Below are 25,624 nucleotides of genomic sequence, written 5' to 3'. Positions count from 1 at the left end.
CAGCTAGCGCCATTCGACGGCCAACACCGCGGTTCCTGGTGTGTCCGCTGTGCCGTGCGTGTGATCATTGCTTGTACAGCCCTCTCGCAGTCTCCGGAGCAAGTATGGTGGGTCTGACACACCGGTGTCAATGTGTTCTTTTTTCCATTTCCAGGAGTGTACATAGCAGTTCATGACATCCGGTCTTACAAATTTCAAAACTCCGCCATTTCTCTCCCCATATCCACCACTGCTGGCGGCTCACCTCCAACTGCGCAACGCTACGCGCTGTTCGCACCCAGCTGCCCAACACTACAATGGCAGACAACAATGCAAACGAGCCACAGACTGCTCACAGCACAGCCAGTGATTTTCATACAGAGCGCTACGTGGCGTTACCAATAAAAAAACCTAAACAGTCTACTTACAATCTAAGTTATATTCCCTACTGTAGAAGAGCTTTCTGATCAGCCACCACCGAGATTCAAATCTATGTTGTTCGTCTTCCTGCTAGCAGATGATGTCTGACTGTTGTAACCTTAAACCAAGCGACAAACTAGCATGACAGGAGGCACAAAAACCGATAAATAGGTTCAGGTTTAATACGAAAGGTCAGAGACTAATTGCTGTTCAGATATTTGTACTCATATACTCTATATGGCACTATCACTGGTTGTGTTATTTATACCATAAATTTTGTAGGTCAGGTACAAAGATGCACCAAATGCATACGTGTAGGTTTCCGCGTCGCTGCCAGTAGCCGCATACACTTAAAACAAACAACAATGCTGCATGAATGAACAACGGTCTGTCACAAAATATTTTGATACAGATAATTTCAGTTTGAGTGGTTACATCCATGACCGGTGTGTTTGTTGACTGTCAGCTTTTATAGTATACACAAAGTGAAAAACTCATGACACTAATACGAGTACATTAGTGGAATACAGTACTGATGTACTAACACGGTCTCGTGTTTTCTGAGACTCCTAATGCGGTACAGTAAAGGTTGTTGTCTTTTTGCAACGAGACGAAAGCTGCACCGCTATGCCTAAAACAGATGACGTGATCATCTCGTATGCATGATTAACTGGATGAATCTGGTGCTGATGTAGCTCAGCACCTTATGCTGCACATATTTCCAACGGAAACGAAAGTGTGTTTCAGTTACTAAGCGCCATTTATAAGGTCAGTAGAACTTCTGTGTTATTCGCGTACGATAGTTACCTTCTGCGTTATGGTAGTAAGAAAAAGCAGAAACGAAGTTGAAAGTACCTACATATTATTTTCCCCCCTGTCAGTCTTTCGTTGGACTGATGCGGCCTACCATTTCTCTCCTGTACCAATCTCTTCTACTCAGAATTTCGTACCCCTAATGTTTTTAATTATTTGTTGTATACATTACAATCTCTGTCTTCTCCTATGGTTTTTACCCTCTACAGTTTCCTTTAGCACCACTGAAGCTGTTCTCTGGCCTCCACACGTTCTCTCATTCTGTCTTTTTCTCATTTTTTCCACCTGCTCGTTTCCTTGCTGGCTCTGTAGTTATCAGTCCACCTCATTTTCAACATCCTTCCACAGAACCATATCACAAGAGCTTCGACTCTCTCCTTTTCTATTGATCCCACAATCCACGCTTCATTTTCGTACATTGCTGTGCTCCAAAACCACGTTTCACGAATTTTTTGTCAAATTAAGGCCAATTTTTGAGACTGATCAGCTTCTTTCGAGCAAGAATGTACCCTTTGTCTATGCTAGTCTACTTTTTATGTTTTTTTGCCTTGCCTGTCATGTATTTTACTTCTAAGGTGGCAAAATTTACTTCGTTTGCTACTTAGCGTCAGTTTTGATGTTCAGTTTGTCACTAATCTAATTTCTGCTAATGCTCATTACTTTCATCTATTTTCGATAGGGCCAAACCCCACTGGCCAACAAACGAAACTACTATACCTCGGGAAAGTATATTTTTTAACGATTTTTGTCTCTGTATCTTACGGAACGTAGCAGGACAGTCTGTAAAGCACTAAGAAAACATAGAAGAGACGTTTGAATCAAGAGACGTTGCCTCTTGGCTACGGATATCGTTATTTTAAACGACAACTGTCAACCAGATTCTGCCCAGTGGACACAGGAATTTATATAGGACCTTTTTGAAAATCGGTCCTAGAATCTACACTGGTTCAGAGTGGTTACCACCTCTTTATATAGTTTAAAAACTGTTTTGGCTATAAACGTTCCGTCTCCGACTAAGGTCAGTTAGGCGTTGTCAAAAACTTGTTACAGTGTCAGGACGAAGAATTTATGCAAAGGAATTTGTTACCTAGTTAAAAGATATGATAAATGCGTAATTCTAGGTGGTAATTTGTAGAGAAGTGATAAAAAGATATGATTTTAAACATTCTTGTATCAGACATAACTACATTCATTTTTTCTGCCATTGTAATGGAGTAGTAACCTCGTGAAAATCTGATTTCCTTCTCATTTGCTCTTTTCTCTTCCTCCAGTACGCAACACAACGCTTTTTCTTCCTTCAGACCACTACTGTTCACCCACTGCTTCTTCTTTAGAATTCTTCTAAATGTAATGCTTACCTTCTGAACGTATCTCTACCTGCTGCTTCTCATGTTTCTAAATTTCTCTCTCTCTCTCTCTCTCTCTCTCTCTCTCTCTCTCTCTCTCTCTTTTTTTTTTTTTTTTTTTTTTTTAATAAACTTCAGCACCTTCTTATTAATTTCTTTTCCCAGGAATACTTGACCACCTGCTGTGTAAGGATATTGTCATTCTCCCCGCATAATTTTCTACAAAACTATTCTTCTCTTTTCCTTAGTGGCTGTTATTTTTCTTTCTAAGTTTTGTCATATCTCACTATTGCTTCTCAATTTACAGGCTTCTTGGCATCTTGCTGTAATTGAATCTTTCCTCATCATTCTCTTTAATATTTCTACTTTAGCTAATTTATAAATCGGTGCTAGGCATTCACTTGCATAGAGATATTCTGGTTTCACTATCATAATGCATTATTTTTACTGTTTTTGATATGCGCCTTTTATTACTTCTTATTAAGAATTCCATTTGCATTCGCATTCGGGAGGACGACGGTTCAATCCCGTCTCCGGCCATCCTGATTTAGGTTTTCCGTGATTTCCCTAAATCGTTTCAGGCAAATGCCTGGATGGTTCCTTTGAAAGGGCACGGCCGATTTCCTTCCCACTCCTTCTCTAACCCGAGCTAGCGCTCCGTCTCTAATGACCTCGTTGTCGACGGGACGTTAAACACTAACTACCACCACCATCCATTTGAATTTTATGTAGCTTTTCATTTTTGACATTTTTCTAAGCTATTTTCTTGAATTACGTCTCATACATTCCTTAACTCCACGACTTTTCTGTTTAAGGAATGTCAGTTTATAACATATTGACTCACTTTTTATTTTAGAGAACAACATGGATTTCGCTGCAGACATTCTTAAAACTGGTGTAATGGCAATCTGTTCAAATAGATTCAGTTGTATTTCTCAACCGAAATCGTCTGCAGAAAACAGGCAGTTTTATTTGAGGCCCAGCGGATGTCACTTTATTCCCCTCACACAGTCCATTTCCGATTGTACTTCCAACTTCCCATACTTCAGCGAGATGGTAGAAGTCCTGGGACTCTTTCTAATAACGTGTCGGACATCCTTTTGCCTGGCGTACTGTAGTAATTCGACGTGTCGTGGGCTCAACAAGTCGTTGGGAGTTCCCTGCGGAAATGTTGAGTCATGCTGCGACTATAGACGTCCATAATTGCGAAAGTGTTGCGGCGCAGGATTTTGTCCACGAACTAGCCTCTACGTTATGTTCCACAAATGTTCAGTGCTTTCACGTCGGGCGATCTGGATGGCGAAATCATTCGCTCGAATAGTCCAGCATGTTCTTCAAACTAGTGGCGAACAATTGTGCCCTGGTGACACGACACCGTTGTCTGGGAACGCGAAGTCCGTAAATGGCTGCAAATGGTCTTCAGGTAGCCGAGCATAACCATTTCCTGTCAGTGACCGGTTCAGTTCGACCAGAGAACCCAGTCTGTTCCATGGAAACACAGCTCATACCATTGTGTAGCCACCAGTGCCTTATTGAGGACTTGGATCCACGGCTTCCTGGGGTTTGCGCCACACTTGAACCCATCAGCTCTTACCAACTGAAATCGAGATTCATCTGACCAGTCCACGTTTTTCCAGTTGTCTAGGGTCCAATCCATATGGTCACGAACTCAAAGGAGGCGCTGCAGGCGATGTCGTTTTGTTAGAAAAGTCACTAGCGTCGTTAGTCTGTTGCCATAGCCCACTAAAGCCAAATTTCGCCGCACTGTACTAACGGATACGTTAGTAGTGCGTCCCACACTGATTTCGGCGGTTATTTCTCGTAGTATTGCTTGTGTGTTAGCACTTACAGCTCTAAGCAAAAGCCGCTGCTCTCGGTCGTTAAGTGAAGACCGTTGGCCACTGCGTCGTGGGTAATGCCTGAACTTTGGTACTCTAGGCACATTCTTGACAAGGTGGATTTCGGAATATTGAATTTCCTAAAGATTTCCTAAGGGCTGTGTCCCATGCATCTAGCTCCAACTACCACTCGGCGTTGGAACTCCGTTAATGCGTGTCATGCGGCCATAATCATGTCGCAAAGCTTTTCACGTGAATCACCTTGGTACAACTTGTAATGTCAACGCCAATATTTTGTGCCACCAGTGTATGCGACAAGTGCTTGAAATTTATGAAGTGATGAACATTTTTCCAGAAATTACTTTTAAGCCTATATATGAAAACTGATAAAGAAATGACTTATTATAATATTGTGAAACGTAAATAATTTCCAACAACAGTATGTTTTATTATTTTTGTAAACAGTTTTCTACTAAGAATGATTATACGTCAAAAAGTAATAACGCTAAAAGAAAGTACTTGCATTGTATTCTCTGTGAATCTCTTTTTTTTTTTTTTTCCTTCTGCTGTTCTCCGTGCTGTGTGAAGTTGCTGTCATCAAAGATTAAGCTCAGGTCTTTTCTTTTAAATATTGTGAAAAATAATCGTGTTGTGTGAGGCACAAGTAATCTAAAATATAACGTACAATTTATTAAATGGAATTCTAGTGTACGGACTTTTATTTGTAGCTAGATAATCTAATATGAATATTTTAGGTTTTGTGTCCACAGCAAGTAGGAAAGCGTCTTGTACGGCTATACTGAATTATTGGTATCTGGTGAATAATACTGATATCGTCAACAGTCAGTACGGTGTATGATTCTGACATTTAATCCAGCATAAAGGGAAATGTTGATGTTGTTGATTTTCTACAAAATATTACGTTGGTAAGAGTACCCAGTCCAGACCGTGTTTTATCTGCCGCCATTATGTGAGCGTATGGAGAGGCAATTTGTAACTGTAGAAATAATCAGACATTAATATTCAGATATTACAGTATTTGATCTCCGAGGACAAGAGCCCACAGGAATTTATTAGATTTATATTATAACAGTGGAAATAGCGTTCAGTACAACATTCTTAGACTTTACGTAAATGAAATAATTTTTGGGGCTGGTGCGTAAGATTAATTTTTCTCAGAGTAATTTACCAGTGACTTTAAAAAGATTGTTTACGACACCAGTGTTGTTATGGGAAGAGGTTGTGGTGATATATTAATTATTTGGTGCATACATTTTAATGTTACTTACTGAATTAATGAAACGGTGTTTCAATTTCATTCGTAGTAGTTAAGTATGACAAGCCGCACGGGGTAGCCGCGCGGTCTGGGCCGCCTTGTCACAGTCCGTGCGGCTTCCCCCGTCGGAGGTTCGAAGAAAAAAATAATAAAAAAGGTTCAAATGGCTCTGAGCACTATGGGACTTAACTTCTGAGGCCATAAGTCCCCTAGAACTTAGAACTACTTAAACCTAACTAACCTAAGGACATCACACACATCCATGCCTGAGGCTGGATTCGAACCTGCGACCGTAGCGGTCGCGCGGTTCCAGACTGAAGCACCTAGAACCGCTCGGCCACTCCGGCCGGCTCGAAAGTTCGAGTCCTCCCTCGGGCATGGGTGTGTGTGTTGTCCGTAGCGTAAGTTAGTTTAACTTAAGTAGTGTGAAAGCTTAGGAACCGGTGACCTCAGCAGTTTGATCTCATACGACCTTACCACAAATTTGAAGACTTTTGGTGGCCAGGAAAGATGCAACAATTCATACTCGTGCTAGTAAATAGAGAATTGGATGATGGGAGCTGTGAGACCAGAAGTCCTGTCGACTTGGGAGGCAGCACCACAACTGAGGAATAAATATGGTACAATGAGACGGATCTGTTCAACTGAAATGTTCCCATACTTGTCGACAGTAAAGCTAATTTACGTGATAACCATCGGGTCAATGATTACCACAATGTGGTTTCCGAAATCATCATCGAAACGCCATCTTTCATTCTTGGAATACAAACTCGACCAGAAGTTGAAAACATTGTGAAACAAGACTGATCCGACCAAGCGAATTCATTTCATTTCTCTGTAGTTCAGGTTCTGTGGCTTCAAAAAATGGTTCAAATGGCTCTGAGCACTATGGGACTCAACTGCTGAGGTCATTAGTCCCCTAGAACTTAGAACTAGTTAAACCTAACTAACCTAAGGACATCACAAACATCCATGCCCGAGGCAGGATTCGAACCTGCGACCGTAGCGGTCTTGCGGTTCCAGACTGCAGCGCCTTTAACCGCACGGCCACTTCGGCCGGCCTCTGTGGCTTCGGCACCACGTTTTCCAGTTACGGGCATTTATATCACTGACAAATGGTCTTGGAATTCCGGCTCGCCCTGCATATCCTTGCCTATGGAGCTTCCACCGTGTTGTGTTGGTGCTGACAGGGTTCTCAAGTACGACGAACAGTTCTGCAATAACGTTGGCAGCTATAGTCTTCGTCCATGGCCGGCCGCGGTGGTCTAGCGGTTCTAGGCGCTCGGCCAGGAACCGCGCGACTGCTACGGTCGCAGGTTCGAATCCTGCCTCGGGCACGGATGTGTGTGATGTCCTTAGGTTAGTTAGTTTTAAGTAGTTCTAAGTTCTATGGGACTTATGACCACAGATGTTTAGTCCCATATTGCTCAGAGCCATTTGAACCATTTGAACCTCGTCCATGATCGTCTGTCACGATCGTTCAACACACACTTTCGTCCGCGTTGCGACCTATCGGGTGATGCTTTTCCGCTTTCACTGGAAACGGTATAAAACTTTGTTACAGTGCCTCTTGAAACATCACCATACTGTTGTTGTTGTGGTCTTCAGTCTTGAGAAAGGTTTGATGCAGCTCTCCATGCTACTCTATCCTGTGCAAGCTTCTTCATCTCCCAGTACTTACTGCAGCCTACATCCTTCTGAGTCTGCTTAGTGTATTCTTCTCTTGTTCTCCCTCTACGATTTTTACCCTCCACGCTGCCCTCCAATGCTAAATTTGTGATCCTTTGATGCCTTAGAACATGTCCTACCAACCGGTCCCTTCTTCTTGTCAAGTTGTGCCACAAACTCCTCTTCTCCCCAATTGTATTCAATACCTCCTCATTAGTTATGTGATCTACCCATCTAATCATCAGCATTCTTCTGTAGCACCACATTTCGAAAGCTTGTATTCTCTTCTTGTACAAACTATTTATCATCCGAGTTTCACTTCCATACATGGCTACACTCCATACAAATACTTTCAGAAACGACTTCCTGACACTCGATGTTAACAAATTTCTCTTCTTCAGAAACGCTTTCCTTGCCATTGCCAGTCTACATTTTATATCCTCTCTACTTCGACCATCATCAGTTATTTTGCTCCCTAAATAGCAAAACTCCTTTACTACTTTAAGTGTCTCATGTCCTAATCTAATTCCCTCAGCATCACCCGACTTAATTCGACTACATTCCATTATCCTCGTTTTGCTTTTGTTGATGTTTATCTTATATCCTCTTTTCAAAACACTGTCCATTCCGTTCAACTGCTCTTCCAAGTCCTTTGCCGTCTCTGACAGAATTACAATGTCATCGGCGAACCTCAACGTTTTTATTTCGTCTCCATGGATTTTAATACCTACTCCGAAGTTTTCTTTTGTTACCTTTACTGCTTGCTCAATATACAGATTGAATAACTTCGGGGAGAGGCTACAACCCTGTCTCACTCCCTTCCCAACCGCTGCTTCCCTTTCATGTCCCTCGACTCTTATAACTGCCATCTGGATTCTGTACAAATTGTAAATAGCCTATCGCTCACTGTATTTTACCCTTGCCACCTTTAGAATTTGAAAGAGAGTATTATCACCAACAATTCACCCGTGTTATAATACAAAACAGAGCGAGGCGGCGCAATGGTTAGCACACTGGACGACGACGGTTCAAGTCCGTGCCCGACCATCCTGATTTAGATTTTCCCTAAATCGCTTCAGGCGAATGCCGAGATGGTTCCGTTGAAAGGGCATGTCTTACTTCCTTACCCAACCTTCCGTAATCCGATGGGACCAATGACCTCACTGTTTTGTCCCCTCCTCCAAATCAACCAACCAATCGAATTCAGAGAGCTCCAACATAATACAAGCCCAACTACACAGAAAGCTGCTCTGACTACGAATGACACTTGCAACGTATCCAGGAAGTTGCAAAGGTGGGAGTTCGTGGTCAAATACAGCATGTTCAACCGTGTAATTCTCTTAGTGTTACCATATTTTTGTCCAAATCTTTACTTCAGTAATGTTCCCTATGAATTCCACCGACCATCTCGAATGTCTGGACCTTTTTGCCGTTCTATATGTGTTGTATATTTGAAGAAATTTCACGAGAGTGTTTCTGAACCTACTTCAGTTTTACTTGGATCCATATAATTCAAGGAACTTATTCATGAAATTTGCTCCATCCCTCCGTTAATCTCGCCGTGAATAGCGGAAATGAAGTGTAGTAGGCTCCTTTCATACTAATCAATTTAGTAACTCTAATTCAAATTGACTGATACCAGTGAAACAACGCAGTGAGTAATTGGACGAAATCGCACCCTTACATTTCGCAACGGCTTACACTTTCTTTTACATTCAAAATTAATTGCTAATCCTTGATTACCGGCGCTGTAATCGAAAAAAGAACTTTTTCAGCTCTTCCACTGTGGAGTACGCTGCCGCGATTAAAATAGACGGCCATTCCCGCAGCTATTCCGTGGCCGTGACGTCGCCTGCCTCCCTCGTGGCTGCAGGGGAAGGCGAGCAGAACGGAATTATGCGCGGCAATCAAACGCGCTGGTGTGGAAGCTGCAGGTATTGGTGGGCTGAATGAGGGCGCTGTCGGCTGATTGCTGTGCCGTCCCTGAGGACGCCGTGGGGTGACGGCGAAACGCTGACGCCGGGAGAAGGCGCCTTAGGCTGGCGACGCGAAACCCATCCCTATACCATTATTTTACGATAGTCGTCATCGTGAACGTCATCGACGTCATGATTTTGCAAGTATTTATTTCTAACTTTGTAATTCTTTTGAGTGTCAGGTGATGTCTCAAATACAATGAGGCGATAGAAATCGTGGGAAAGCGATATGCACATATACAGATAGTGACGCTTACAAAGGTATAAAAGGGCAGTGCATTGGCGGTGATAGTCTGTGATGGGTTTTGTTCTCTTTAAAGTTGTTATGATGGTGGTGTGTACGTGTTATTGTAAAACGTATGAAAACTTAGCAGCAAGAATAACAGTATTATTTAAAAGAAGTAAATAAACTCTGATAATTCTTATGTATGTGCTGCTGAGCCGGACTACAATGAATTATTTTGTCGCAGTTGTAGTCAGGCGTGCACCTCGTAGTCCGAAGCAAATCGACGGTTACGAATTTCATTCTTCAAGGCTCCAAAATTATGAAACACTAATGGGCAGAGATCGGGAGTGTACGGGGAATGTGTAAGGGTTTTCCAGCAAAACGCCCACAGTGTAGTCGAAACAACTTGGCAAGATGTGGCGGGCATTATGCAGCAACAGAATGATGCAGCATGTCAGCATTCCTGGGAGATTGGAATTGGTGATGTGCTTCAGTTACTGAAAAGTGTCCACGTACTCTACACGGTGCCAGAATTAACGCACAAAGGTACGATAATTCTGTCACTGTGTTCCAGAAACTAAATAAACAGCGGGCCCTTGCAGTTAAAGAAAAAGGTGGAACTTCCTGGCAGATTAAAACTGTATGCCGGAACAAGACTCGAACTCGAGACCTTTGCCTTTCGCGGGCAAGTGATCTACCGACAGAGCTACCCAAGCACGACTCACGACCCGTGAATAAAGTTCCACATCAGTGCACACTGCACTGCAGAGTGAAAATCTCATTCTGGAAATATCCCCCAGGCTGTGGCTAAGCCAGATCTCCGCAATATCCTTGCTTCCAGGAGTGCTAATTCTGCAAAGTCTGGAAGGTAGGAGACAAGGTACTGCGGGAATTAAAGCTGTGAGGACGGGTCGTGAGTCGTGCTTGAGTAGCTCAGTCGGTAGAGCACTTGCCCGAGAAAGGCAAAGGTTCCCAGTTCGAGTCTCGGTTCGACACACAGTTTTAATCTGCCAGGAAGTTTCATATCAGCGCACACTCCACTGCAGAGTGAAAATCTCACTCTGCAAAGGAAAAGGTCATCATAATTTTTTGTTTCGACAACCCTGCAGCCGAGCGGTTCTAGGCCCTTCAGTCTGGAACAGCGCGACCGCTACGGTCGCAGGTTCGGATCCTGCCTCGTGCGCTGGCCGGAGTGGCCGAGCGGTTTTAGGCGCTTCAGTCTGGAACCGCAAGACCGCTACGGTCGCAGGTTCGAATCCTGCCTCAGGCATGGACGTGTGTGATGTCCTTAGGTTAGTTAGGTTTAAGTAGTTCTAAGTTCTAGGGGACTGATGACCTCAGCAGTTAAGTCCCATAGTGCTCAGAGCCATTTTGAACTACCCTGCAAAAGCTTTGCTCTGAAGCCTTTACTTATCCTCCGTACAGCCCGTGTCTCTCCCCATGCAACTTCAAATGTTTTTGGAGTCCTGAAGAAAGACATTCATGACCGTCGATCTGTTTTGGACGACAGATCTATCCCTAGGTGTAGTCGTGGTTCTGTAGGCAACCACAAAAGATTTTTCCATAAATTTACTTTCCATCTTGTCTCACGGTAGCATGAATGTGTTAACAGCTATAGCGCTTACTTTTGAAATAATCAACAGTTTACTCATTTTTCTTCCATCTGTCTCGTCTTCATTTGACTGTCCCTTATATTTTAATCCCATTTACTCCTGTTCCTGTGAAAATACCTCCGCAACCCAGAAAATACCTATAATATGCTATTATCAAAACGTAAGACAAAAGTACAAGGCCATACAACCACCCCCCCCCCCTTAAAAAAGTCCTGTATGTAGTTCTTCCACTGCGGAAACAGGTCAGCATAGCGTCTTGGTGCGACTGTCCCATTGCATTCAGTGAACTCATAAACGAGCTGCTTGTGGACCAATTTTGCATGAATAAACCTGTCTCTACAACTGCATACTACTATTAACGTACAACTGACACTGCCGTAAAGGCAGCCCCGAGACAGAAACGACTTATAAGGAGAAGCGTAAAGTGGGCTTCACTTTTTGATACGGTAAGAGTCGTAGGAAATGGAAAGGTGCTGGGCTAACATTAACTCAGACATGTTTTTAAAACAAATTTATTAACAAGAAATTCCCACTCAAGATTTACAAAAACACATGTTATCCGACCCCAGTTTTTAAAAAGAAAGGTAACCATTACAATACCCATGATTAAATATTAATTCTGATCCAATATTGATGGCAAATAGCGGTGATACAAAGATGTCTAATTTAAGCTCAAGGCAATTACATCGACATCAATTAAATGTTTCAGCTGAAACGAGGTATCTACTTGATATTTAAATCTGAATCCCCGATCCTATCTTAAAATATATGTAGTAAACACTGAAAAAACATTTACAGAGTCCGCCAGAAAAATGCATATACATTTTAAGGAACACAAAGTATTGGCTCTGAGCACTATGGGACTCAACTGCTGTGCTCATAAGTCCCCTAGAACTTAGAACTACTTAAACCTAACTAACCTAAGGACAGAACACAACACACAGCCAACACGAGGCAGAGAAAATCCCTGACCCCGCCGGGAATCGAACCCGGGAACCCGGGCGTGGGAAGCGAGAACGCTACCGCACGACCACGAGATGCGGGCCACAAAGTATTACTTATGTGTTTACTTTACATTTAATAATTGATCACACATGCTTTACGACCTTCAGTTTAGCGCATGGTTACTTTAAACGTTCAAAACGTTCACCGTTGGCGGCTATACATATAACAGAAAGACGAGCGGTTGCCGCAACTACGTCATTCAATGTTACAGTGGAGATCACTGCCCATGTCGCTGTAATCTCCTGGCGAAGTTCCTTCAGCCTGCGCGGCTTATGTCGATAGACGTTCTTTCACAGTTCCCCACACGTAAAAGTTCATAGGTGTTAGATCTAGCGACCGTGGAGGGAACTCAATGGGCCCTCTTCGTCCAATCCAATGCCCCGGAAAATTGTCATCCAGGAAAGCTCGTACGCCTAGTTAGTAGTGTGTTGGCACCCATGGTGTTGGTAGAAGACGTCTTCATCAGCTCCATAAAGTGCAAGTAATCCTGGCAAAATTGATGTCTGTAATATTCCGAGGTGCACATCTCCAGTGACAGTAGAATCAAAGAAAAAGAGTGCTACTAAGCCTCTAGATGATAGTCCACACCACACATGAACCCCTGGTAGACTGACCTCTTTATCCACATAAACATGCTGATTTTCCGGTGCCCAATACACACTGTTATGCCAATTCACGGTTCTATTAAATTTAAATTGTTCCTCGTCATTCCACACTACCTTCATCGCAAATTGTTCATCATCAGTTACCGTTTGCTGATACCATTCGCAAAATCGCATTCGGCGATCAGCATCGTCGTCATTAATCGCGTGCAGTAATCGTGGAATTTAAACTTTCCAATTTGCAGCTTTCAGAATTCTTCGTACACTTGTACTGATAACCCCCACTTCACGTGCACATTGCGTAGCAGACGTCTGTGGAGAATTAACAAACGTTTACAATATGAGAGCCGACGAAGCAAGAATTGTAGCTGTACGCTTTCTTCCTTTGTGAATGTCACAAAACCGTTACATGCAATACAAACTTGTCAGTGATTCGTTTAATTGTTAGGTGGGTTGGTGGGTCTGTTTCAGACTCCCGCCTCCACTGACGTTGCACTTCAGCGGCATTATCAAACTTCACAATAGATATTCGTCGCTCGAATGTCAAGCGTGCTCCGGGCATCTTGTTTTCTCAGTACCGAGATGAAAGTACTAACATCTGTTGAGCCAAATAGCATACTACAACACACTCTTAACTCAAATCGAACTACATATCGATACCTCGATAGAGCCTGACAGAGTTCATACATGTTTTTGGCGGACTCTGTATTGTGATAAATTGACTTCAGTTCACGTTTCAAAACAATCTTCAGAGAAAATTAATATTTACCAACAGAACTTGAAATACATAATAACAGCCGGCCGGGGTGGCCGAGCGGTTCTAGGCGCTACAGTCTGGAACCGAGCGACCGCTACGGTCGCAGGTTCGAATCCTGCCTCGGGCATGGATGTGTGTGATGTCCTTAGGTTAGTTAGGTTTAAGTAGTTCTAAGTTCTAGGGGACTGATGACCTCAGAAGTTAAGTCCCATAGTGCTCGGAGTCATACATCATAACAATTAGATCGGGACCCCTACTCACAAGATGCGTGAGCACACCTATTTCACGCGTGTCACAATTTAATATTTACTCAAGTACTGTACGTAAGTACCAGACTATTTCAAAACGCGCCAAGTAGGGAGACGGGAATTGTTCAATTACAGAAGGTGATTACTAAATTCAATGATAGATCTGCAGCATTAGAATTCATCCGCGGCTACTTCAGCGGGTTTAGTGATAAAGTGCTTCTTGACGATACATTGTACACATCATTAAATTAGTTACCATAATACCCCCCTCCCCCCTCAGACAAACACAGGGCTGATGATCTCACATGAACAGAGGAAAGAAAGAGATTACCAGCTATTGAATAACAGAACTACTCGCTTCGCATAGAGTGAACGAGTACTCGTCCATAAATGCAACCATGTCGCAGCGACAATGTACTGATGGCTGTACAAACCTTCCAGTTTTGCATTGACGGACACTCTGTTCCCGACAACGAGTACCGCATCCGAAAACGCAGACACCGTTCACTGTCAACGCGTCTGCGAACACCAGTACAGTGCTACCAGCGAACACTTGAGTTGGTTCCTTTCAGACCACGGCCCTCAATCCCGACAGGGCCGCGCTATCAGTCCATGTCCAGACAAGACGTTTTCCGACGCAAACACTGTTACAATTGCCTGCCCGTCTCGCCACCTTCCTCTTGCCGCTGCCAGACCCGACGCGCCGCCTAGCATAACACGTTCACAGAAGTTACTCACTGGCAAAGAGAACTTATACCACCACCGATTCCACCAGACGGGCACAAAGTCGGAAAAATAAAAAATTATTTTCGGAAACATTCCGCTAACGACAAAACGTTTATCAACAGAAAATACCATGAGTGAAAATACTAAGTTCGTCTGCAAGCAAGCAGTCATCGACATTTGCAAGTAAATTTTCAGTGCAGTACGCAAAGATACATAGGAGTAGGACATGAATCGAAATGCGATTCATCTTTAACGAGTCACCGAAGACTTGGGTTCTCCATATCAGAATACTCAGAAAATATCTCTGAGCCGATTCCTAAATTTCGACTGTCGCAGTTGGGTTGACTGCCACTTGTGTGCACTCGTTACGAATAATTAATGTTGTAAGTAGGCTGTTTAGTTTTTTTATTGGTAACGCCACCTCAGTATGAAAATCACCGGCTGTGCCGTGTGCAGTCTGTGGCTGCTTTGCATTGTTGTAATACTCAACCATTGTAGTGTTAGGCAGCTGGCTGTGAACAGCGCGTAGCGCTGGGCAGTTGGAGGTGAGCCGCCAGCAGTGGTGGATGTGGGGAGAGAGATGGCGGAGTTTTGTAATTTGTCATGATATCAAGGTAAATACATTGTTTGTTCTCTATTAATATCTTTTATTTGCTAACTATCCCTATGAGTAGTTAGTGCCTTCCATAGTTCGAATTTTTATTTAGCTGGCAGTAGTGGCGCTCGCTGTATTGCAGTAGCTTGAGCAGCGAAGATTTTTGTGAGGTAAGTGATTTGTGAAAGAGATAGTTTAATGTTAGTCAGGGCCATTCTCTTGTAGAGAATTTTGAAAGTCAGATTGCGTTGCGCTAACAAAATATTGTGTGTTGAAAGTCAGATTGCGTTGCGCTAAAAATATTGAGCGTCAGTATAAGCACAGTCATGTAAAATTGTTCAAAGGGGACGTTTCATATGGCGACCCTGCCAGGATACCTCACTGGAATCTTCTGATTTTTTCTTGTAGTTTGTATAATTAGTGTAGATTTTGTTTATTGCTAGCGCGTAATTGTAGAGAGAATCTCCATTGTAGTTGTAGTTTTTCAGTGTTGCATAGTAAAATAGTTGTGGCATGCATGTAGATTTGCACCAAGTATTTCGCAGCTGCAATTAACTAGATATTATTTTCAGTGTTATGTTAATGTGTTCTCTTATTTTTGCTCTTCAAATTGTGTTTTTTCTGTGTTGTCGTGTGAAATACTGTGACAATAATGGCGTGTGAAAAGCGTAACACTAGGCTCCAAAGTAAATTGAGAAACGACAGCGAAGACGAAAGCAGTATGTTAGCACCGCAGAGTAATGAATTAACTAATGTTAAAAGTAGTAATTTGGTAATTGCGCATAGGGAGATGGAGCGGGTTGCAAACAATGGTGTAGACAGCGAAACAATTAGAGAACAGGGAAGCATTATCGATCGATCGGTCGGCAATAGCTCGGCTCAGGAATCCGAAATGACACGAGACGATCTCACAAATACTGTAGATTCAGGTTTTGGATCCTCACCGTTTTCTCAAATAAGTCAAGACACATTTTCTGCTTGTGAAAATGTGAATGTTGCCGTTGAAAATGCACTGCCAAAAAGCATAGAGAAACAGATTCCAGACACTAATACATTATTATTGCAATTAATGCAACAAATGGAACAAAATCAGAGAGAAATGAAACAAATGGGACAAAATCTTCAAAAGTTAGACACAATGGAACAAAATCTTCAAAAGTTAGACACAGTGGAACAAAATCTTAAAAAGTTAGATACCACACTTGAACAAACACGTGAGGATTTAACTAATGAGTTACATCACATTGAATCGAAATGTCAAAAAGTCTGTAATGACGTAAAAACACAAATTTGTGAACATTTCCAACCTATTTTTTCGCGGCATGAAAATGCACTACAGAATCACGAAGCAGCCATAAAAGAACTGCAAACTACTGTTCATGAAAATCATGAGACCTTGCAAGCTAAATTTGACTCAGTTGCATCTACCGATTCGGTTACGCAACTTGCAAAAACCCAGGAAAACTTAAAAGACACAGCAGAAAAACACACTGAGGAAATAAGTACATTATCGGATAAAGTAGCCGAACTTTCAGATCAGTTCACTAACTTATCTACAAAGGTAGATGATGATCTGAATGACACAACACCTGTAGCCTTCACTGACACTGAAGAGTATGAACAAATTAGAAAATTCAAACAAAATCAAAATCAAATCAATACACAGTACAAAAGAGAAATCCGGGAAGTGCAAGATCAGTTGGCACAAGTAGTACAAGAATTACGTATTTCAGAAGACACTCGCGCCCCAATACGGGAAGAGGGACTTAGAAATATGGAACAGCCACAAAATAATAACACAGGACACTTCGGAAATTATGAAAGAAATTGGCAAGGCACACCGAATTTTGAGATGGAACCGCCGAAACGACGTAATAATGACCGATATGCGACTCGCCGACATGATGACTTTGACTATAAGCTGTTCATTACTACACGTAAATTCAAAACGTTTAAAAATTCTGCCAACGACATTCATCCACAAGCGTGGCTCCATCAATTCTCTCATTGTTTTCCCCCTAACTGGTCATTAGAACACAGATTAGAATTTATGTGTGGCTATTTAGAGAATGAACCAGCTGTAAGAATGCGTTCGGTCATTCACGATTGTCATAGTGAAGGAGAATTTTACCATGCCTTCCTCTCAGCATATTGGTCTCAAGCCACACAAGACCGAGTAAAACATGGCATCATAATGATGAAACATTTCGAACAGTCTGAATTCTCCAGTCTTGTGAAATATTTTGAAGACATGTTGCACAAGAATCAGTACCTGTCAAACCCATACAGCCCCTCAGAACTCATCCGCATTTGCTTAATCAAACTGCCTGAACATTTGCGACATATTATTTTGGCAGGACGTTGCAAAGACGACATTGAAGCTTTTCAGGGACTGTTACAAGAACTAGAAATTGACACTCACAATAGCGGAATGCGAAAACAGGAAAACAATCACTACAGGTCACATACGTCACAATTCTGTGACGACAGAAACAATAACTGGACACGACAAGGCTATTCTTACAAAGCAAATCGTGACCAAAACAGACACCACCCATATGACAACCACTGGCAGAGTAATAATTACAGGGAAAGATCACCTCTCCGCGGTAATGAATATGACAGAGACAATCATAGAAACAGACAATTTGGCAACCAGAACTATTATTATCACGGGAGACAGAATAACTTTAGACGTAACGGTCCAGCGCGCAGTTACGATTCAGGGAGAAATTCTCCACCTCGTGACCGACAAGAAAGAAACCATGGCATCTACCGACATGACGACAGACGATATGATCGTAACGACAGACCTGAATTGCATCAGAACTGGCGGGATTCTAACAGAGCTGGGCCCTCTCGGCAAGGCGAATTTGTAGAAGTTCGATCTCCTAATCCGAATAACGACGCGCGCCAGCAAAGAAACAGACAATGACTCGCACAGCAGGCAGCCGCGTGCGCCCGCTGGCTCCGAGAAAAATAACACAGACGCTAACCTTGAGAAAAATTCCAGTATTCTTTACCGACGTATACCACTTGATAATTGCGTTAAAGTTGAAACTCTGCGTACTAGGAAGAGCAAAGGTTTACACCACATTTCACATGTAACACCGTTTATTGAGAGATAATGTGCTTTTTTAACTTGAGATTTTAATGCAACATTTTGGTTTATTTGAAAATACATTCTGGATTTAAAGTGCTTTCTGAGAGATACTAGATGACACAGTGGTTAGTTTATGTGACAGCTACAGGATTTTATCACGACGTTACTAATGAGTGACAATTTACAATGTTGCTTTTGCGGTGTATCTGTTTTATATCTGCACAGTTTTCTGAATTCTTCTGGAAAGAAAAACATGTTTTAGTAGTAACTTTTGTGGTATAGCAATAATGAGGCAGCCTTTTACGTGGCACAACAATACGTTACAGCACAGTACTTTCTTCATCACAACAATAAGCATAACTAAGATATCTATACGCAAAGCATTTCACTTTTGTGTATCATCAGGTAAGTACATTGACTTCTGCAGAACTTAGCTTTCGGAGGACGATAACTACGAGACTTCCACAGAGATTATCTTACAACATGACGCACAGTTTAGCGCTACAGGACACATATTTGAGTGATTAATTTTGTACTTAAAACATTTATTTTTAAAGATTTTTGAATTACAAAGAAAGTTTTCTGAGATATATTTCACTCCATTGCTGTAATCTGTAACACCTAAGGGTATAATTACATTAATCCTCAGGGGGGTACACGCTTACTTTGTGTATCATGTGTTTAGCACGCACAAGGAGCCCTAGCTAATATGGTATTTGCTTATACAACTTTACACATCGGTACCATATTTCTCTAACACAGAATTACACAGCTATCTGATTATTTACCTGAGAGAGACAAACATTTATTTTACAACATTAGTGACAGATGTTTACGTAATTACACCGTTGGATAACTTCACACTTACGAAATTGTATTTTGTCTGTACTTTGTCAACTGTTCATACTTTTTCAGAACCATTGTGATACTATGAGAGCGTTGAATGATGTATTTGGTATGAGATCATGATTTTTAAGGTACGTTTGAGGTAGATGACACTTTTGACATGAGCAGAGAATTTTTTTAGGTTTTGAAACTGTTGGAGGAAGCTACGACGATTTTGAGAGTTGACTGAGGTATTATGATGTTATTTTTACGACGACGATGTGTATTATGCTGTTGAGGTATGTTTATGATTAATAAGCTAATGTTATATGAAGAATTTGATTATGCTATGTATCTAATGATGAAGTATTGAAGAAGCGTCGACGAATTTATATATGTGTAATAAGGTAAGGAATAATGAATAGTGATTAGGGCACTCTGATTTGTGGAAAAGGTTGTTGGAAACCAAGATCGTACTTTAAGAGTTATGAAATGTGTGTAAATGCGTGAATGTATCACAATGCCGACGAAAATTTTTTTGGACACTGTTATATCAATAAGATTTTGTTTCTACAGATTGGTAACGCAAATTCTCACCCTGTGAATTTTTGTAATATAAGACTGCCATTGTAGTGAAAACTGCTGTCGTAAATATTTCCGTACGAAAGTTAAGTGACCACCTGCACGTAATGCGTCGCGGGCACACAGCTGAGTCAGACGCCTAAAAAAAAAAAAAAAAAAAAAGGGCCATTATTGCGAGCCCCTTTTTCAGCGGCACAGGTAAAAAAAAAAAGGGAGGCCATTACCCTTCCTTTGTAGAGAGCATCGCAAAAACGACAGGGTCGAACTTGAAAACGATGAGAAACATTTCACGGCTATTGTCGTGCTAATTGAGAGAAATGCCATATGGCTAGTGAATGACGTTTCACGCCTTGCTTTGCCCATTTTGTTTAATATCTAGTTTCTAGCTGCACTGCAGCATTGGTAAAAATAAAATTTTATAGATGTATTAATGTAAATATTTTCTGTCTACAGATCGAGTAAATAAAAAAAAAACGAAGGAGCATAAAAAAAAAATATTTCACTTCACAGGAATTGCATACGGAATTTTCTTTTCAACTACTGGGTAATTTTTTTTGGTAGAATAACTTTTTGTGGTGCACCACTTTAATTACTTAGACATTAAGATGTGATTATACATTTCCCTTATCTGCATTGTTGTCTTTACTGTAATATTTTTCTGCTTGAGCGTTGTCATGTTTAGATATAATTTATTGCTTTTGCTTCTGCTGTTTGCCAGGCATAATGTTACTGAATTTGACTTTGTATTACGCTGTTAAGCCAGTTTTACTAATGATTATTTTATTGTTTGCTGCGCATTGCCTCATATTAGTTGTAATGTTGAATTGCTTGGTAATTTAGATTTACTGTAGCTTGCTTTGCCAGTTTGAAATTTTTGTCATTGATGTTGATTGTTTTATGTGATGCTGCATTGCCTCGTCCCTTGGTATATATATCTGAGCTCAGTAGATTTAAGTTAGCTTAAGAGGGGGTAGACTATATAAGAAACTAACTATGATGAATTGGAAGCAATGCATTGACAAGGTATATAAAAAAAAAGATTTGGGCCTAAATGAGTATTGTACAATGAGCCATATTTATTTTGAAAGACTTATGGTTGGAATACAGAAAAGAGGTACAGATAGGACTTTTTGGGAATAATGATGAACACAGGGTGATCTCCAAGAACAAAAAAGGTTTTGTTCGCACAATACTGCAGTACCAAAAGTTACACTGAAAACGAACCCTATCCATTCCTTTTGTGTCAGCCCTCTATGTGTTTGTGTACCCTTGTGTATTTGTGTTTTTCCTGTCTTTATGTGTTTAGCTGATTAGAGCTATGTTGTAGAATTTTTCTAATACTATGTTATTTACTTGGTAAATTCTGTTTTGTTGCTCATATGTGGAGGTGATGTTTCAAAAGTTATTCTGATCTTAATGTAAGTACTTATGTCATTATTTTTGTAACACTGATGTATATGTTTATTTCTATTCTTTTGTAAAGCCCCTATTACTACGAACGTTATCTCTACTATTATATTTTTAATGATGTTTTCTGTACCCTTGTAATTGTATTCTTATGTTATAAAATTGTAATTGACACCAGGTCATCAAATTAAGTAACTTGTAAGTTACATTTCACTGCACACGTTTCTGTTGGTCATAGTATATGGACAATATGTGAGAAGTAGGGAGTGATAGTGTTTGCATGAGATTTAATGATTCAGCAAGGGACTGGATAACAGCATTGCTGGTTCTGAGGACAATTCCAAAAACTTTGTGAGTGCACAAGTGGTGGTTATGGACTTGCTACATTATCCGCAAGACTCTTCGATGGTGATTGTGCACCTGCACAGTCACAACAGATGGTTGCTGGCCATCTCTACAAGGACTACAGTGGGTCTGCATCTCTGGTGGCCCACCAGTACCGTCATTTCTACAAGGACTACAGTGGGTCTGCACCTCTGGTGGCCCACCAATACCATTATTTCTACAAGGACTACAGTGGGTCTACACCTTTGATGGCCCACCAATACCATTATTTCTACAAGGACTGCAGTGGTTCTGCGCCTCTGGTGGCCCACCAATACCATAATCTCTACCAGGACTACAGTGGGTCTGCTCTGTGATGACCTACCCACCAATACTCTTCAAAACTTCGACTGACTCCGCTGTGGGTTTGCTCTGTTGTGGCCCATTACCTGTCAGCATGTCAAGAGTCAGCACTGTCTTTCCGTTGGAAGGGCAACACTACTTCTTCAAGACTGCATGGAAATCCACTACTTACGTGTGCATTTTCTTTTACTGCTCAGACTTTGAGAAAAACACTGCAATGTGATGAATGATCAGGACTGTCTTTATGGACTGTGAGAAAAAATTTTAGCTTTTGACCAACATTGTATCAATAAGTGTGTGCATTTGATTTCTTTGTTATTGTAATTGTGAAAAAAAAATTTTTAACAAATATGTATTGGCCAGTGCCCAACAAAATTTGTAAAATTTTTTGTGGGGAGCATGGGGGCTATGTAAGTAGGCTGTTTAGTTTTTTTATTGGTAACGCCACCTCAGTATGAAAATCACCGGCTGTGCCGTGTGCAGTCTGTGGCTGCTTTGCATTGTTGTAATACTCAACCATTGTAGTGTTAGGCAGCTGGCTGTGAACAGCGCGTAGCGCTGGGCAGTTGGAGGTGAGCCGCCAGCAGTGGTGGATGTGGGGAGAGAGATGGCGGAGTTTTGTAATTTGTCATGATATCAAGGTAAATACATTGTTTGTTCTCTATTAATATCTTTTATTTGCTAACTATCCCTATGAGTAGTTAGTGTCTTCCATAGTTCGAATTTTTATTTAGCTGGCAGTAGTGGCGCTCGCTGTATTGCAGTAGCTTGAGCAGCGAAGATTTTTGTGAGGTAAGTGATTTGTGAAAGAGATAGTTTAATGTTAGTCAGGGCCATTCTCTTGTAGAGAATTTTGAAAGTCAGATTGCGTTGCGCTAACAAAATATTGTGTGTTGAAAGTCAGATTGCGTTGCGCTAAAAATATTGAGCGTCAGTATAAGCACAGTCATGTAAAATTGTTCAAAGGGGACGTTTCAATGTAATAGACACTCAGCATTCAGGCTCTCCAAAATCGTTAACCATTGCAGGATTCAGGTTGACATACAGCTAACATCGACCTGTAATATAAGATGACCATGTTTAACATTATCCGTGCCTTTAATGTTTTGGAGGGCAGTGTTCAGGACACATTTTTGGACATGTTTTCCGTGCTAAACGACCCCTATGGTTCCAATGTTGACCCAACGACATCGTGAATCACTGTATCAGTGAACGCAGCATCATCGAGGAGGAGGAGGAGGAGATTAGTGTTTAACGTCCCGTCGACAACGAGGTCATTAGAGACGGAGCGCAAGCTCGGGTGAGGGAAGGATGGGGAAGGAAATCGGCCGTGCCCTTTCAAAGGAACCATCCCGGCATTTGCCTGAAGCGATTTAGGGAAATCACGGAAAACCTAAATCAGGATGGCCGGAGACGGGATTGAGCATCATCGAAATTGGACCGCCGATGAGTGGAGTTGTGACGCCTGGTCAGATCAGTGACGTTTCTTGTATCAGGTCGGATCAGTCACGTTTGTTGTACCAGATCGATGCGCGGGTGTCGGCACGACATCATCTAGGCGAACGGATGCATGAATCATGCACCTCGCCACGAACTGGGGCTGGTGAGAACAGCCTCCTGAACTTCCATGGGATCTGGGATAGCAATCGAAGGCACCGTGACAGCTGTGGCGTACGTGAACTTTATTGTGGACCACCTGCTTCACTTCTTGTCTGATATATTCCCCGGCGGCGATTGAAACTTCTAGCAAGATAATAGTCAGAGTCACGAAGCAAGAATCTAACTGCAGTGGTTTGAAGAGTTTTACGGTGAACTTTTGTTGGTATCGTGGTCACTCTGTTCATGTGAATTGAACCTCATGAAAAATAATTGTGTGACCTTTCCGCAGACATGTGGTACTAGATACGTCCGGAAAGTACCAATGGCGGCTAGAATCCATGCCATGCTGAGCCGCTGCTGTATTGTATTACAAAGGTCGATCGCCATGCTATTAAGCAGATGGTTTTAAAATTTGGATGATCAGTGAGTGTATCTGCAGAAGCAAGTCGGTTCCGTTTGTACATAAGTAAAGTGGACGACAGAGGCGTGACTGGTTACGGGGTCTGACACGATAAGCGTAACGCGTACAGAGTTGAGGAGGAGGAGGAGATTAGTGTTTAACGTCCCGTCGACAACGAGGTCATTAGAGACGGAGCGCAAGCTCGGATGAGGGAAGGATGGGGAAGGAAACCGGCCGTCCCCTTTCAAAGGAACCATCCTGGCATTTGCCTGAAGCGATTTAGGAAAATCACGGAAAACCTAAATCAGGATGGCCGGAGACGTGATTGAACCGTCGTCCTCCGGAATGCGAGTCCAGTGCGCTAACCACTGCGCCACCTGGCTCGGTTACAGAGTTGAGGAATTCAGCCAGAGCAGAAATAGGGAGAAATAAGGACTAAGTTATTTGAAGAGCAGGTATCTGCAAAGCATATTCAAATATTAATATACAGTTACTGACTCAAATTTCTTGCAACATCCGAAAATTATTACTGACTGTTACGAGCATATTTCTTAAAGTAATATATGGCTTTTTGTTGGTCTCGTTAGCAGTCAAGTTAATATACAGCAAAAACTTGGTAAACCTGCGTTCACACACACACACACACACACACACAACATGCTTTCAAATGTATGTCATTCAAAATGTAAATTGTTGTTACAGAGTATAATAATTTGCATAATGGCGAAAAAGTTCAGTACGTGTTTGTAAATCACTCCATCATTTATTGGTACCAGCTCCTCACACTAGTTAAAAGCTCTGCCTACTTCACTAGACGCTGCAACGAATGAGTTGTTCCTTCTAGTGTCAAAGGACAGGCGATGACAGTACGTTGAGAATCCTCTCCCGGGCCACTCTCCCGTAGGGTGATTAATTTTATTCAGTTGATGAAGGAGCTTTGCGAAGCCTCCGTGGTTAATGCAGAAGCGGAGAAATGTACTGAGGAAGTCACTGTGATTCACACCTATTGGAGTGTTGTAACTGAATCTTACCATCAATTCAGTCCAAACAGCCACGTTAGCAGGAAAGTTATTTCTTACTATGGTTCTACAAAAGGGTGGCAGTACGCACTCTAGTTATTTCTAACTACTCTTGCTTGACAGAGTGGCGCTATAACTAATCAGTAACATTTATTGATAGTGGTGATACTCTTCGTTGGTCCAGTCCCTACGTTCCTAATACACCGCGAACTCTGCCGCTGATGAGCGAGTGTCAGTGGAACACAACGTACTAGTCGTCGAGAAAAGTCTCGATACCCACGCAGTCGCATGTGTCTTTGTGGAACGTGAGGTTTCGTGCCTTCCAGGTCTGTTAAATGTGATTGCAGCGTGCTATTACACTTGCTGTTTAATGTGGGTCCCTCCTTGCCTGCTCCACAATTTAGCGATCACTTCCTGCAGTAGCTGACAACCTCCTCTCCTTCGGGCAACAGTGACTGTGGTTCGGAACGCGCTCTCTACATTAGTTCTGTGAGTTTCACGGTGACTCTCCACCGTGTGAAGTCATCTAAATGTACTGAGACCATGTTGTAATGAAGAATGCCACCACAGCAGGGCCAGCCACATTTGGCGCTGTAGTCGCGCTGAGCTGACGCGAGGTCCACGAGAAAGCGTACGTCACAGCGCGTGACACTGCAGATCTTAGGAGTCCCAGCAGCCGACTCCGACGGGGAGCGATTAACTATTTCAAAAGAGTTTAATAAGTTCTGATCTGATATTTGAATGCAAGCAAATTCTTGATAGCACACGATACATTTAGTAGGTACCTTGAAAGGGTACAGTACCGCCCGACATTGAAAATAGGTACAAAATACTTCATTATTTTTGTCAGAACAACACATTTTTTTTGTAAAATAACTCAATTTCAATTAATACAGCGAAGCCGGATACCAGTG

At 41.9% G+C, this 25,624-nt stretch overlaps 1 protein-coding gene and 1 non-coding gene across 3 annotated transcripts in view; one reads left to right on the top strand and one right to left on the bottom strand.

Annotated features, from left to right (window-relative positions):
* LOC126263075 (hemicentin-2) overlaps window positions 1-25,624 on the top strand; it is a 2,049,386-nt gene that overhangs the window by 683,700 nt on the left and 1,340,062 nt on the right. The window lies entirely within an intron of this gene.
* Window positions 24,002-24,074, bottom strand: Trnaa-cgc (transfer RNA alanine (anticodon CGC)). The gene has a single exon. It is a non-coding gene; the product is annotated as a tRNA-Ala (tRNA).

The sequence above is a fragment of the Schistocerca nitens genome, chromosome 6, assembly GCF_023898315.1.
Source record: "Schistocerca nitens isolate TAMUIC-IGC-003100 chromosome 6, iqSchNite1.1, whole genome shotgun sequence".
NCBI lineage: Eukaryota > Metazoa > Arthropoda > Insecta > Orthoptera > Acrididae > Schistocerca > Schistocerca nitens.
Note: the sequence above shows the minus strand (reverse complement) of the source record. Positions and strands in the feature narration are given on the sequence as shown.